The sequence below is a fragment of the Taudactylus pleione genome, unplaced genomic scaffold, assembly GCF_031769625.1.
Source record: "Taudactylus pleione unplaced genomic scaffold, aTauple2 ptg000085l, whole genome shotgun sequence".
NCBI classification, from domain to species: Eukaryota; Metazoa; Chordata; class Amphibia; order Anura; family Myobatrachidae; genus Taudactylus; species Taudactylus pleione.
The window spans coordinates 11,063,553-11,080,335 of NW_028284487.1; the positions used below are offsets into that span (position 1 = coordinate 11,063,553).

Genomic DNA, 16,783 nt, shown 5'->3' on the forward strand with positions numbered 1-16,783 from the left:
GCCAAGAAGGGATTTTATCCAGCGGCAAAGTGCATGAAGTGTGGAATGAATGCATTGGCTACAGTTAGCAGCCCTTGAAACTTGCTAGAGAACATCATAGACACATACAAAACAGAGAATTTTTAAATCCATGTTAGGAATAAACAAAAATGTCATCCTTTGGCTGATGCAGCATTTCTCTATATGGCATACATAGAAAACTTTTTCTCAAATATAGCAATATGGCAAATCTAAGAAATGCTAAGGCAAATTAATCAATCAGGACATTTATTTGGTGATTGAATCTACTATGGGGGACTAAGTTTTAAGACGAGACGAAGAACAGACCTTTACTCTCATTAGTGCACACTGAAGAAGAAAATTCTTAAAACCAGAATATCTTAAAACCATAGCACAAGTGATGGATCACTGCATTCTTATTGCAACTTTTCCTATTTCCAAATGTTTGACAAACATCTCTCCAGTTGAAAACTGATTTGAAACAGTTTCAAAATTAGTTTGGAGTGAAGAAACCACTGAAGATGATGGGATTTATACAAAGTTTAAATATAGATAAGCTATCCTAAAATTCAACTTTAAGGAAATTGAACAAAGTTAGGTCCCACCAAGAATTGAAATCAGATTACTGGATTCAAAGTGCTCACCATTACACCATGGAACCCATTATTAGAGAGTCTTCATCTACTCAATATTGCTGATCTTTGAAATACTGAATGTTCTCCTGTTTTAGGTACATTTGGCATTTTTGTGTTTGCTGATGCTTTTATGTTTGGCCGGTTAGCTCAGTTGGTTAGAGCGTGGTGCTAATAATGCCAAGGTCATGTGTTCGATCCCCATACGGGCCATGTGATTTTTATTGTTGTCCTACAAGAAATGCCAAGAAGGGATTTTATCCAGCGGCAAAGTGCATGAAGTGTGGAATGAATGCATTGGCTACAGTTAGCAGCCCTTGAAACTTGCTAGAGAACATCATAGACACATACAAACAGAGAATTTTTAAATCCATGTTAGGAATAAACAAAAATGTCATCCTTTGGCTGATGCAGCATTTCTCTATATGGCATACATAGAAAACTTTTTCTCAAATATAGCAATATGGCAAATCTAAGAAATGCTAAGGCAAATTAATCAATCAGGACATTTATTTGGTGATTGAATCTACTATGGGGGACTAAGTTTTAAGACGAGAAGAAGAACAGACCTTTACTCTCATTAGTGCACACTGAAGAAGAAAATTCTTAAAACCAGAATATCTTAAAACCATAGCACAAGTGATGGATCACTGCATTCTTATTGCAACTTTTCCTATTTCCAAATGTTTGACAAACATCTCTCCAGTTGAAAACTGATTTGAAACAGTTTCAAAATTAGTTTGGAGTGAAGAAACCACTGAAGATGATGGGATTTATACAAAGTTTAAATATAGATAAGCTATCCTAAAATTCAACTTTAAGGAAATTGAACAAAGTTAGGTCCCACCAAGAATTGAAATCAGATTACTGGATTCAAAGTCCAAAGTGCTCACCATTACACCATGGAACCCATTATTAGAGAGTCTTCATCTACTCAATATTGCTGATCTTTGAAATACTGAATGTTCTCCTGTTTTAGGTACATTTGGCATTTTTGTGTTTGCTGATGCGTTTATGTTTGGCCGGTTAGCTCAGTTGGTTAGAGCGTGGTGCTAATAACGCCAAGGTCATGTGTTCGATCCCCATACGTGCCATGTGCTTTTTCTTGTTGTCCTACAAGAAATGCCAAGAAGGGATTTTATCCAGCGGCAAAGTGCATGAAGTGTGGGATGAATGCATTGGCTACAGTTAGCAGCCCTTGAAACTTGCTAGAGAACATCATAGACACATACAAAACAGAAAATTTTTAAATCCATGTTAGGAATAAACAAAAATGTCATCCTTTGGCTGATGCAGCATTTCTCTATATGGCATACATAAAAAACTTTTTCTCAAATATAGCAATATGGCAAATCTAAGAAATGCTAAGGCAAATTAATCAATCAGGACATTTATTTGGTGATTGAATCTACTATGGGGGTCTAAGTTTTAAGAAGAGTAGAAGAACAGACCTTTACTCTCATTAGTGCACACTGAAGAAGAAAATTCTTAAGACCAGAATATCTTAAAACCATAGCACAAGTGATGGATCACTGCATTCTTATTGCAACTTTTCCTATTTCCAAATGTTTGACAAACATCTCTCCAGTTGAAAACTGATTTGAAACAGCTTCAAAATTAGTTTGGAGTAAAAAAACCACTGAAGATGATGGGATTTATACAAAGTTTAAATATAGATAAGCTATCCTAAAATTCAACTTTAAGGAAATTGAACAAAGTTAGGTCCCACCAAGATTTGAAATCAGACTACTGGATTCAAAGTCCAAAGTGCTCACCATTACACCATGGAACCCATTATTAGAGAATCTTCCTCTACTCAATATTGCTGATCTTTGAAATACTGAATGTTCTCCTGTTTTAGGTACATTTGGCATTTTTGTGTTTGCTGATGCTTTTATGTTTGGCCGGTTAGCTCAGTTGGTTAGAGCGTGGTGCTAATAATGCCAAGGTCATGTGTTCGATCCCCATACGGGCCATGTGATTTTTATTGTTGTCCTACAAGAAATGCCAAGAAGGGATTTTATCCAGCGGCAAAGTGCATGAAGTGTGGAATGAATGCATTGGCTACAGTTAGCAGCCCTTGAAACTTGCTAGAGAACATCATAGACACATACAAACAGAGAATTTTTAAATCCATGTTAGGAATAAACAAAAATGTCATCCTTTGGCTGATGCAGCATTTCTCTATATGGCATACATAGAAAACTTTTTCTCAAATATAGCAATATGGCAAATCTAAGAAATGCTAAGGCAAATTAATCAATCAGGACATTTATTTGGTGATTGAATCTACTATGGGGGACTAAGTTTTAAGACGAGAAGAAGAACAGACCTTTACTCTCATTAGTGCACACTGAAGAAGAAAATTCTTAAAACCAGAATATCTTAAAACCATAGCACAAGTGATGGATCACTGCATTCTTATTGCAACTTTTCCTATTTCCAAATGTTTGACAAACATCTCTCCAGTTGAAAACTGATTTGAAACAGTTTCAAAATTAGTTTGGAGTGAAGAAACCACTGAAGATGATGGGATTTATACAAAGTTTAAATATAGATAAGCTATCCTAAAATTCAACTTTAAGGAAATTGAACAAAGTTAGGTCCCACCAAGAATTGAAATCAGATTACTGGATTCAAAGTCCAAAGTGCTCACCATTACACCATGGAACCCATTATTAGAGAGTCTTCCTCTACTCAATATTGCTGATCTTTGAAATACTGAATGTTCTCCTGTTTTAGGTACATTTGGCATTTTTGTGTTTGCTGATGCTTTTATGTTTGGCCAGTTAGCTCAGTTGGTTAGAGCGTGGTGCTAATAATGCCAAGGTCATGTGTTCGATCCCCATACGGGCCATGTGGTTATTATTGTTGTCCTACAAGAAATGCCAAGAAGGGATTTTATCCAGCGGCAAAGTGCATGAAGTGTGGGATGAATGCATTGGCTACAGTTAGCAGCCCTTGAAACTTGCTAGAGAACATCATAGACACATACAAAACAGAGAATTTTTAAATCCATGTTAGGAATAAACAAAAATGTCATCCTTTGGCTGATGCAGCATTTCTCTATATGGCATACATAGAAAACTTTTTCTCAAATATAGCAATATGGCAAATCTAAGAAATGCTAAGGCAAATTAATCAATCAGGACATTTATTTGGTGATTGAATCTACTATGGGGGACTAAGTTTTAAGACGAGAAGAAGAACAGACCTTTACTCTCATTAGTGCACACTGAAGAAGAAAATTCTTAAAACCAGAATATCTTAAAACCATAGCACAAGTGATGGATCACTGCATTCTTATTGCAACTTTTCCTATTTCCAAATGTTTGACAAACATCTCTCCAGTTGAAAACTGATTTGAAACAGCTTCAAAATTAGTTTGGAGTAAAAAAACCACTGAAGATGATGGGATTTATACAAAGTTTAAATATAGATAAGCTATCCTAAAATTCAACTTTAAGGAAATTGAACAAAGTTAGGTCCCACCAAGAATTGAAATCAGATTACTGGATTCAAAGTCCAAAGTGCTCACCATTACACCATGGAACCCATTATTAGAGAGTCTTCATCTACTCAATATTGCTGATCTTTGAAATACTGAATGTTCTCCTGTTTTAGGTACATTTGGCATTTTTGTGTTTGCTGATGCGTTTATGTTTGGCCGGTTAGCTCAGTTGGTTAGAGCGTGGTGCTAATAACGCCAAGGTCATGTGTTCGATCCCCATACGGGCCATGTGCTTTTTCTTGTTGTCCTACAAGAAATGCCAAGAAGGGATTTTATCCAGCGGCAAAGTGCATGAAGTGTGGGATGAATGCATTGGCTACAGTTAGCAGCCCTTGAAACTTGCTAGAGAACATCATAGACACATACAAAACAGAAAATTTTTAAATCCATGTTAGGAATAAACAAAAATGTCATCCTTTGGCTGATGCAGCATTTCTCTATATGGCATACATAAAAAACTTTTTCTCAAATATAGCAATATGGCAAATCTAAGAAATGCTAAGGCAAATTAATCAATCAGGACATTTATTTGGTGATTGAATCTACTATGGGGGTCTAAGTTTTAAGAAGAGTAGAAGAACAGACCTTTACTCTCATTAGTGCACACTGAAGAAGAAAATTCTTAAGACCAGAATATCTTAAAACCATAGCACAAGTGATGGATCACTGCATTCTTATTGCAACTTTTCCTATTTCCAAATGTTTGACAAACATCTCTCCAGTTGAAAACTGATTTGAAACAGCTTCAAAATTAGTTTGGAGTAAAAAAACCACTGAAGATGATGGGATTTATACAAAGTTTAAATATAGATAAGCTATCCTAAAATTCAACTTTAAGGAAATTGAACAAAGTTAGGTCCCACCAAGATTTGAAATCAGACTACTGGATTCAAAGTCCAAAGTGCTCACCATTACACCATGGAACCCATTATTAGAGAATCTTCCTCTACTCAATATTGCTGATCTTTGAAATACTGAATGTTCTCCTGTTTTAGGTACATTTGGCATTTTTGTGTTTGCTGATGCTTTTATGTTTGGCCGGTTAGCTCAGTTGGTTAGAGCGTGGTGCTAATAATGCCAAGGTCATGTGTTCGATCCCCATACGGGCCATGTGATTTTTATTGTTGTCCTACAAGAAATGCCAAGAAGGGATTTTATCCAGCGGCAAAGTGCATGAAGTGTGGAATGAATGCATTGGCTACAGTTAGCAGCCCTTGAAACTTGCTAGAGAACATCATAGACACATACAAACAGAGAATTTTTAAATCCATGTTAGGAATAAACAAAAATGTCATCCTTTGGCTGATGCAGCATTTCTCTATATGGCATACATAGAAAACTTTTTCTCAAATATAGCAATATGGCAAATCTAAGAAATGCTAAGGCAAATTAATCAATCAGGACATTTATTTGGTGATTGAATCTACTATGGGGGACTAAGTTTTAAGACGAGAAGAAGAACAGACCTTTACTCTCATTAGTGCACACTGAAGAAGAAAATTCTTAAAACCAGAATATCTTAAAACCATAGCACAAGTGATGGATCACTGCATTCTTATTGCAACTTTTCCTATTTCCAAATGTTTGACAAACATCTCTCCAGTTGAAAACTGATTTGAAACAGCTTCAAAATTAGTTTGGAGTAAAAAAACCACTGAAGATGATGGGATTTATACAAAGTTTAAATATAGATAAGCTATCCTAAAATTCAACTTTAAGGAAATTGAACAAAGTTAGGTCCCACCAAGAATTGAAATCAGATTACTGGATTCAAAGTCCAAAGTGCTCACCATTACACCATGGAACCCATTATTAGAGAGTCTTCATCTACTCAATATTGCTGATCTTTGAAATACTGAATGTTCTCCTGTTTTAGGTACATTTGGCATTTTTGTGTTTGCTGATGCGTTTATGTTTGGCCGGTTAGCTCAGTTGGTTAGAGCGTGGTGCTAATAACGCCAAGGTCATGTGTTCGATCCCCATACGGGCCATGTGCTTTTTCTTGTTGTCCTACAAGAAATGCCAAGAAGGGATTTTATCCAGCGGCAAAGTGCATGAAGTGTGGGATGAATGCATTGGCTACAGTTAGCAGCCCTTGAAACTTGCTAGAGAACATCATAGACACATACAAAACAGAAAATTTTTAAATCCATGTTAGGAATAAACAAAAATGTCATCCTTTGGCTGATGCAGCATTTCTCTATATGGCATACATAAAAAACTTTTTCTCAAATATAGCAATATGGCAAATCTCAGAAATGCTAAGGCAAATTAATCAATCAGGACATTTATTTGGTGATTGAATCTACTATGGGGGTCTAAGTTTTAAGAAGAGTAGAAGAACAGACCTTTACTCTCATTAGTGCACACTGAAGAAGAAAATTCTTAAGACCAGAATATCTTAAAACCATAGCACAAGTGATGGATCACTGCATTCTTATTGCAACTTTTCCTATTTCCAAATGTTTGACAAACATCTCTCCAGTTGAAAACTGATTTGAAACAGCTTCAAAATTAGTTTGGAGTAAAAAAACCACTGAAGATGATGGGATTTATACAAAGTTTAAATATAGATAAGCTATCCTAAAATTCAACTTTAAGGAAATTGAACAAAGTTAGGTCCCACCAAGATTTGAAATCAGACTACTGGATTCAAAGTCCAAAGTGCTCACCATTACACCATGGAACCCATTATTAGAGAATCTTCCTCTACTCAATATTGCTGATCTTTGAAATACTGAATGTTCTCCTGTTTTAGGTACATTTGGCATTTTTGTGTTTGCTGATGCTTTTATGTTTGGCCGGTTAGCTCAGTTGGTTAGAGCGTGGTGCTAATAATGCCAAGGTCATGTGTTCGATCCCCATACGGGCCATGTGATTTTTATTGTTGTCCTACAAGAAATGCCAAGAAGGGATTTTATCCAGCGGCAAAGTGCATGAAGTGTGGAATGAATGCATTGGCTACAGTTAGCAGCCCTTGAAACTTGCTAGAGAACATCATAGACACATACAAACAGAGAATTTTTAAATCCATGTTAGGAATAAACAAAAATGTCATCCTTTGGCTGATGCAGCATTTCTCTATATGGCATACATAGAAAACTTTTTCTCAAATATAGCAATATGGCAAATCTAAGAAATGCTAAGGCAAATTAATCAATCAGGACATTTATTTGGTGATTGAATCTACTATGGGGGACTAAGTTTTAAGATGAGAAGAAGAACAGACCTTTACTCTCATTAGTGCACACTGAAGAAGAAAATTCTTAAAACCAGAATATCTTAAAACCATAGCACAAGTGATGGATCACTGCATTCTTATTGCAACTTTTCCTATTTCCAAATGTTTGACAAACATCTCTCCAGTTGAAAACTGATTTGAAACAGTTTCAAAATTAGTTTGGAGTGAAGAAACCACTGAAGATGATGGGATTTATACAAAGTTTAAATATAGATAAGCTATCCTAAAATTCAACTTTAAGGAAATTGAACAAAGTTAGGTCCCACCAAGAATTGAAATCAGATTACTGGATTCAAAGTCCAAAGTGCTCACCATTACACCATGGAACCCATTATTAGAGAGTCTTCCTCTACTCAATATTGCTGATCTTTGAAATACTGAATGTTCTCCTGTTTTAGGTACATTTGGCATTTTTGTGTTTGCTGATGCTTTTATGTTTGGCCAGTTAGCTCAGTTGGTTAGAGCGTGGTGCTAATAATGCCAAGGTCATGTGTTCGATCCCCATACGGGCCATGTGCTTTTTCTTGTTGTCCTACAAGAAATGCCAAGAAGGGATTTTATCCAGCGGCAAAGTGCATGAAGTGTGGGATGAATGCATTGGCTACAGTTAGCAGCCCTTGAAACTTGCTAGAGAACATCATAGACACATACAAAACAGAGAATTTTTAAATCCATGTTAGGAATAAACAAAAATGTCATCCTTTGGCTGATGCAGCATTTCTCTATATGGCATACATAAAAAACTTTTTCTCAAATATAGCAATATGGCAAATCTAAGAAATGCTAAGGCAAATTAATCAATCAGGACATTTATTTGGTGATTGAATCTACTATGGGGGACTAAGTTTTAAGAAGAGAAGAAGAACAGACCTTTACTCTCATTAGTGCACACTGAAGAAGAAAATTCTTAAGACCAGAATATCTTAAAACCATAGCACAAGTGATGGATCACTGCATTCTTATTGCAACTTTTCCTATTTCCAAATGTTTGACAAACATCTCTCCAGTTGAAAACTGATTTGAAACAGCTTCAAAATTAGTTTGGAGTAAAAAAACCACTGAAGATGATGGGATTTATACAAAGTTTAAATATAGATAAGCTATCCTAAAATTCAACTTTAAGGAAATTGAACAAAGTTAGGTCCCACCAAGATTTGAAATCAGATTACTGGATTCAAAGTCCAAAGTGCTCACCATTACACCATGGAACCCATTATTAGAGAATCTTCCTCTACTCAATATTGCTGATCTTTGAAATACTGAATGTTCTAATGTTTTAGGTACATTTGGCATTTTTGCATTTGCTGATGCTTTTATGTTTGGCCGGTTAGCTCAGTTGGTTAGAGCGTGGTGCTAATAACACCAAGGTCATGTGTTCGATCCCCATACGGGCCATGTGATTATTATTGTTGTCCTACAAGAAATGCCAAGAAGGGATTTTATCCAGCGGCAAAGTGCATGAAGTGTGGGATGAATGCATTGGCTACAGTTAGCAGCCCTTGAAACTTGCTAGAGAACATCATAGACACATACAAAACAGAGAATTTTTAAATCCATGTTAGGAATAAACAAAAATGTCATCCTTTGGCTGATGCAGCATTTCTCTATATGGCATACATAGAAAACTTTTTCTCAAATATAGCAATATGGCAAATCTAAGAAATGCTAAGGCAAATTAATCAATCAGGACATTTATTTGGTGATTGAATCTACTATGGGGGACTAAGTTTTAAGATGAGAAGAAGAACAGACCTTTACTCTCATTAGTGCACACTGAAGAAGAAAATTCTTAAAACCAGAATATCTTAAAACCATAGCACAAGTGATGGATCACTGCATTCTTATTGCAACTTTTCCTATTTCCAAATGTTTGACAAACATCTCTCCAGTTGAAAACTGATTTGAAACAGCTTCAAAATTAGTTTGGAGTAAAAAAACCACTGAAGATGATGGGATTTATACAAAGTTTAAATATAGATAAGCTATCCTAAAATTCAACTTTAAGGAAATTGAACAAAGTTAGGTCCCACCAAGATTTGAAATCAGATTACTGGATTCAAAGTCCAAAGTGCTCACCATTACACCATGGAACCCATTATTAGAGAATCTTCCTCTACTCAATATTGCTGATCTTTGAAATACTGAATGTTCTAATGTTTTAGGTACATTTGGCATTTTTGCGTTTGCTGATGCTTTTATGTTTGGCCGGTTAGCTCAGTTGGTTAGAGTGTGGTGCTAATAACACCAAGGTCATGTGTTCGATCCCCATACGGGCCATGTGATTTTTATTGTTGTCCTACAAGAAATGCCAAGAAGGGATTTTATCCAGCGGCAAAGTGCATGAAGTGTGGGATGAATGCATTGGCTACAGTTAGCAGCCCTTGAAACTTGCTAGAGAACATCATAGACACATACAAAACAGAGAATTTTTAAATCCATGTTAGGAATAAACAAAAATGTCATCCTTTGGCTGATGCAGCATTTCTCTATATGGCATACATAGAAAACTTTTTCTCAAATATAGCAATATGGCAAATCTAAGAAATGCTAAGGCAAATTAATCAATCAGGACATTTATTTGGTGATTGAATCTACTATGGGGGACTAAGTTTTAAGACGAGAAGAAGAACAGACCTTTACTCTCATTAGTGCACACTGAAGAAGAAAATTCTTAAAACCAGAATATCTTAAAACCATAGCACAAGTGATGGATCACTGCATTCTTATTGCAACTTTTCCTATTTCCAAATGTTTGACAAACATCTCTCCAGTTGAAAACTGATTTGAAACAGTTTCAAAATTAGTTTGGAGTGAAGAAACCACTGAAGATGATGGGATTTATACAAAGTTTAAATATAGATAAGCTATCCTAAAATTCAACTTTAAGGAAATTGAACAAAGTTAGGTCCCACCAAGATTTGAAATCAGATTACTGGATTCAAAGTCCAAAGTGCTCACCATTACACCATGGAACCCATTATTAGAGAATCTTCCTCTACTCAATATTGCTGATCTTTGAAATACTGAATGTTCTAATGTTTTAGGTACATTTGGCATTTTTGCGTTTGCTGATGCTTTTATGTTTGGCCGGTTAGCTCAGTTGGTTAGAGCATGGTGCTAATAACACCAAGGTCATGTGTTCGATCCCCATACGGGCCATGTGATTTTTATTGTTGTCCTACAAGAAATGCCAAGAAGGGATTTTATCCAGCGGCAAAGTGCATGAAGTGTGGGATGAATGCATTGGCTACAGTTAGCAGCCCTTGAAACTTGCTAGAGAACATCATAGACACATACAAAACAGAGAATTTTTAAATCCATGTTAGGAATAAACAAAAATGTCATCCTTTGGCTGATGCAGCATTTCTCTATATGGCATACATAGAAAACTTTTTCTCAAATATAGCAATATGGCAAATCTAAGAAATGCTAAGGCAAATTAATCAATCAGGACATTTATTTGGTGATTGAATCTACTATGGGGGACTAAGTTTTAAGACGAGAAGAAGAACAGACCTTTACTCTCATTAGTGCACACTGATGAAGAAAATTCTTAAAACCAGAATATCTTAAAACCATAGCACAAGTGATGGATCACTGCATTCTTATTGCAACTTTTCCTATTTCCAAATGTTTGACAAACATCTCTCCAGTTGAAAACTGATTTGAAACAGCTTCAAAATTAGTTTGGAGTGAAGAAACCACTGAAGATGATGGGATTTATACAAAGTTTAAATATAGATAAGCTATCCTAAAATTCAACTTTAAGGAAATTGAACAAAGTTAGGTCCCACCAAGAATTGAAATCAGATTACTGGATTCAAAGTCCAAAGTGCTCACCATTACACCATGGAACCCATTATTAGAGAGTCTTCCTCTACTCAATATTGCTGATCTTTGAAATACTGAATGTTCTCCTGTTTTAGGTACATTTGGCATTTTTGTGTTTGCTGATGTGTTTATGTTTGGCCGGTTAGCTCAGTTGGTTAGAGCATGGTGCTAATAACGCCAAGGTCATGTGTTCGATCCCCATACGGGCCATGTGCTTTTTCTTGTTGTCCTACAAGAAATGCCAAGAAGGGATTTTATCCAGCGGCAAAGTGCATGAAGTGTGGGATGAATGCATTGGCTACAGTTAGCAGCCCTTGAAACTTGCTAGAGAACATCATAGACACATACAAAACAGAGAAGTTTTAAATCCATGTTAGGAATAAACAAAAATGTCATCCTTTGGCTGATGCAGCATTTCTCTATATGGCATACATAAAAAACTTTTTCTCAAAAATAGCAATATGGCAAATCTAAGAAATGCTAAGGCAAATTAATCAATCAGGACATTTATTTGGTGATTGAATCTACTATGGGGGACTAAGTTTTAAGATGAGAAGAAGAACAGACCTTTACTCTCATTAGTGCACACTGAAGAAGAAAATTCTTAAGACCAGAATATCTTAAAACCATAGCACAAGTGATGGATCACTGCATTCTTATTGCAACTTTTCCTATTTCCAAATGTTTGACAAACATCTCTCCAGTTGAAAACTGATTTGAAACAGCTTCAAAATTAGCTTGGAGTAAAAAAACCACTGAAGATGATGGGATTTATACAAAGTTTAAATATAGATAAGCTATCCTAAAATTCAACTTTAAGGAAATTGAACAAAGTTAGGTCCCACCAAGATTTGAAATCAGATTACTGGATTCAAAGTCCAAAGTGCTCACCATTACACCATGGAACCCATTATTAGAGAGTCTTCCTCTACTCAATATTGCTGATCTTTGAAATACTGAATGTTCTCCTGTTTTAGGTACATTTGGCATTTTTGTGTTTGCTGATGCTTTTATGTTTGGCCGGTTAGCTCAGTTGGTTAGAGCGTGGGGCTAATAACGCCAAGGTCATGTGTTCGATCCCCATACGGGCCATGTGCTTTTTCTTGTTGTCCTACAAGAAATGCCAAGAAGGGCTTTTATCCAGCGCAAAGTGCATGAAGTGTGGGATGAATGCATTGGCTACAGTTAGCAGCCCTTGAAACTTGCTAGAGTACATCATAGACACATACAAAACAGAGAATTTTTAAATCCATGTTAGGAATAAACAAAAATGTCATCCTTTGGCTGATGCAGCATTTCTCTATATGGCATACATAGAAAACTTTTTCTCAAATATAGCAATATGGCAAATCTAAGAAATGCTAAGGCAAATTAATCAATCAGGACATTTATTTGGTGATTGAATCTACTATGGGGGACTAAGTTTTAAGACGAGAAGAAGAACAGACCTTTACTCTCATTAGTGCACACTGATGAAGAAAATTCTTAAAACCAGAATATCTTAAAACCATAGCACAAGTGATGGATCACTGCATTCTTATTGCAACTTTTCCTATTTCCAAATGTTTGACAAACATCTCTCCAGTTGAAAACTGATTTGAAACTGTTTCAAAATTAGTTTGGAGTGAAGAAACCACTGAAGATGATGGGATTTATACAAAGTTTAAATATAGATAAGCTATCCTAAAATTCAACTTTAAGGAAATTGAACAAAGTTAGGTCCCACCAAGAATTGAAATCAGATTACTGGATTCAAAGTCCAAAGTGCTCACCATTACACCATGGAACCCATTATTAGAGAGTCTTCCTCTACTCAATATTGCTGATCTTTGAAATACTGAATGTTCTCCTGTTTTAGGTACATTTGGCATTTTTGTGTTTGCTGATGTGTTTATGTTTGGCCGGTTAGCTCAGTTGGTTAGAGCGTGGTGCTAATAACGCCAAGGTCATGTGTTCGATCCCCATACGGGCCATGTGCTTTTTCTTGTTGTCCTACAAGAAATGCCAAGAAGGGATTTTATCCAGCGGCAAAGTGCATGAAGTGTGGGATGAATGCATTGGCTACAGTTAGCAGCCCTTGAAACTTGCTAGAGAACATCATAGACACATACAAAACAGAGAATTTTTAAATCCATGTTAGGAATAAACAAAAATGTCATCCTTTGGCTGATGCAGCATTTCTCTATATGGCATACATAAAAAACTTTTTCTCAAATATAGCAATATGGCAAATCTAAGAAATGCTAAGGCAAATTAATCAATCAGGACATTTATTTGGTGATTGAATCTACTATGGGGGACTAAGTTTTAAGATGAGAAGAAGAACAGACCTTTACTCTCATTAGTGCACACTGAAGAAGAAAATTCTTAAAACCAGAATATCTTAAAACCATAGCACAAGTGATGGATCACTGCATTCTTATTGCAACTTTTCCTATTTCCAAATGTTTGACAAACATCTCTCCAGTTGAAAACTGATTTGAAACAGCTTCAAAATTAGTTTGGAGTAAAAAAACCACTGAAGATGATGGGATTTATACAAAGTTTAAATATAGATAAGCTATCCTAAAATTCAACTTTAAGGAAATTGAACAAAGTTAGGTCCCACCAAGATTTGAAATCAGATTACTGGATTCAAAGTCCAAAGTGCTCACCATTACACCATGGAACCCATTATTAGAGAGTCTTCCTCTACTCAATATTGCTGATCTTTGAAATACTGAATGTTCTCCTGTTTTAGGTACATTTGGCATTTTTGTGTTTGCTGATGCTTTTATGTTTGGCCGGTTAGCTCAGTTGGTTAGAGCGTGGTGCTAATAATGCCAAGGTCATGTGTTCGATCCCCATACGGGCCATGTGATTTTTATTGTTGTCCTACAAGAAATGCCAAGAAGGGATTTTATCCAGCGGCAAAGTGCATGAAGTGTGGGATGAATGCATTGGCTACAGTTAGCAGCCCTTGAAACTTGCTAGAGAACATCATAGACACATACAAAACAGAGAATTTTTAAATCCATGTTAGGAATAAACAAAAATGTCATCCTTTGGCTGATGCAGCATTTCTCTATATGGCATACATTGAAAACTTTTTCTCAAATATAGCAATATGGCAAATCTAAGAAATGCTAAGGCAAATTAATCAATCAGGACATTTATTTGGTGATTGAATCTACTATGGGGGACTAAGTTTTAAGAAGAGAAGAAGAACAGACCTTTACTCTCATTAGTGCACACTGAAGAAGAAAATTCTTAAAACCAGAATATCTTAAAACCATAGCACAAGTGATGGATCACTGCATTCTTATTGCAACTTTTCTTATTTCCAAATGTTTGACAAACATCTCTCCAGTTGAAAACTGATTTGAAACAGCTTCAAAATTAGTTTGGAGTAAAAAAACCACTGAAGATGATGGGATTTATACAAAGTTTAAATATAGATAAGCTATCCTAAAATTCAACTTTAAGGAAATTGAACAAAGTTAGGTCCCACCAAGATTTGAAATCAGATTACTGGATTCAAAGTCCAAAGTGCTCACCATTACACCATGGAACCCATTATTAGAGAGTCTTCCTCTACTCAATATTGCTGATCTTTGAAATACTGAATGTTCTCCTGTTTTAGGTACATTTGGCATTTTTGTGTTTGCTGATGCTTTTATGTTTGGCCGGTTAGCTCAGTTGGTTAGAGCGTGGTGCTAATAACACCAAGGTCATGTGTTCGATCCCCATACGGGCCATGTGATTATTATTGTTGTCCTACAAGAAATGCCAAGAAGGGATTTTATCCAGCGGCAAAGTGCATGAAGTGTGGGATGAATGCATTGGCTACAGTTAGCAGCCCTTGAAACTTGCTAGAGAACATCATAGACACATACAAAACAGAGAATTTTTAAATCCATGTTAGGAATAAACAAAAATGTCATCCTTTGGCTGATGCAGCATTTCTCTATATGGCATACATAGAAAACTTTTTCTCAAATATAGCAATATGGCAAATCTAAGAAATGCTAAGGCAAATTAATCAATCAGGACATTTATTTGGTGATTGAATCTACTATGGGGGACTAAGTTTTAAGATGAGAAGAAGAACAGACCTTTACTCTCATTAGTGCACACTGAAGAAGAAAATTCTTAAAACCAGAATATCTTAAAACCATAGCACAAGTGATGGATCACTGCATTCTTATTGCAACTTTTCCTATTTCCAAATGTTTGACAAACATCTCTCCAGTTGAAAACTGATTTGAAACAGCTTCAAAATTAGTTTGGAGTAAAAAAACCACTGAAGATGATGGGATTTATACAAAGTTTAAATATAGATAAGCTATCCTAAAATTCAACTTTAAGGAAATTGAACAAAGTTAGGTCCCACCAAGATTTGAAATCAGATTACTGGATTCAAAGTCCAAAGTGCTCACCATTACACCATGGAACCCATTATTAGAGAATCTTCCTCTACTCAATATTGCTGATCTTTGAAATACTGAATGTTCTAATGTTTTAGGTACATTTGGCATTTTTGCGTTTGCTGATGCTTTTATGTTTGGCCGGTTAGCTCAGTTGGTTAGAGTGTGGTGCTAATAACACCAAGGTCATGTGTTCGATCCCCATACGGGCCATGTGATTTTTATTGTTGTCCTACAAGAAATGCCAAGAAGGGATTTTATCCAGCGGCAAAGTGCATGAAGTGTGGGATGAATGCATTGGCTACAGTTAGCAGCCCTTGAAACTTGCTAGAGAACATCATAGACACATACAAAACAGAGAATTTTTAAATCCATGTTAGGAATAAACAAAAATGTCATCCTTTGGCTGATGCAGCATTTCTCTATATGGCATACATAGAAAACTTTTTCTCAAATATAGCAATATGGCAAATCTAAGAAATGCTAAGGCAAATTAATCAATCAGGACATTTATTTGGTGATTGAATCTACTATGGGGGACTAAGTTTTAAGACGAGAAGAAGAACAGACCTTTACTCTCATTAGTGCACACTGAAGAAGAAAATTCTTAAAACCAGAATATCTTAAAACCATAGCACAAGTGATGGATCACTGCATTCTTATTGCAACTTTTCCTATTTCCAAATGTTTGACAAACATCTCTCCAGTTGAAAACTGATTTGAAACAGTTTCAAAATTAGTTTGGAGTGAAGAAACCACTGAAGATGATGGGATTTATACAAAGTTTAAATATAGATAAGCTATCCTAAAATTCAACTTTAAGGAAATTGAACAAAGTTAGGTCCCACCAAGAATTGAAATCAGATTACTGGATTCAAAGTCCAAAGTGCTCACCATTACACCATGGAACCCATTATTAGAGAGTCTTCCTCTACTCAATATTGCTGATCTTTGAAATACTGAATGTTCTCCTGTTTTAGGTACATTTGGCATTTTTGTGTTTGCTGATGCTTTTATGTTTGGCCAGTTAGCTCAGTTGGTTAGAGCGTGGTGCTAATAATGCCAAGGTCATGTGTTCGATCCCCATACGGGCCATGTGCTTTTTCTTGTTGTCCTACAAGAAATGCCAAGAAGGGATTTTATCCAGCGGCAAAGTGCATGA

The 16,783-nt window shown here is 35.9% G+C and overlaps 4 non-coding genes across 4 annotated transcripts; all 4 read left to right on the plus strand.

Moving 5' to 3' along the window:
• The first annotated feature begins 4,297 nt into the window (after positions 1–4,297).
• On the plus strand, positions 4,298–4,371 carry TRNAI-AAU (transfer RNA isoleucine (anticodon AAU)). Its single transcript has one exon. It is a non-coding gene; the product is annotated as a tRNA-Ile (tRNA).
• Positions 4,372–6,060: 1,689 nt separating this feature from the next.
• TRNAI-AAU (transfer RNA isoleucine (anticodon AAU)) lies at positions 6,061–6,134 on the plus strand. Its single transcript has one exon. It is a non-coding gene; the product is annotated as a tRNA-Ile (tRNA).
• A 5,217-nt stretch (positions 6,135–11,351) lies between these two features.
• TRNAI-AAU (transfer RNA isoleucine (anticodon AAU)) lies at positions 11,352–11,425 on the plus strand. The gene has a single exon. It is a non-coding gene; the product is annotated as a tRNA-Ile (tRNA).
• Positions 11,426–13,114: 1,689 nt separating this feature from the next.
• On the plus strand, positions 13,115–13,188 carry TRNAI-AAU (transfer RNA isoleucine (anticodon AAU)). Its single transcript has one exon. It is a non-coding gene; the product is annotated as a tRNA-Ile (tRNA).
• Positions 13,189–16,783: the final 3,595 nt, after the last annotated feature.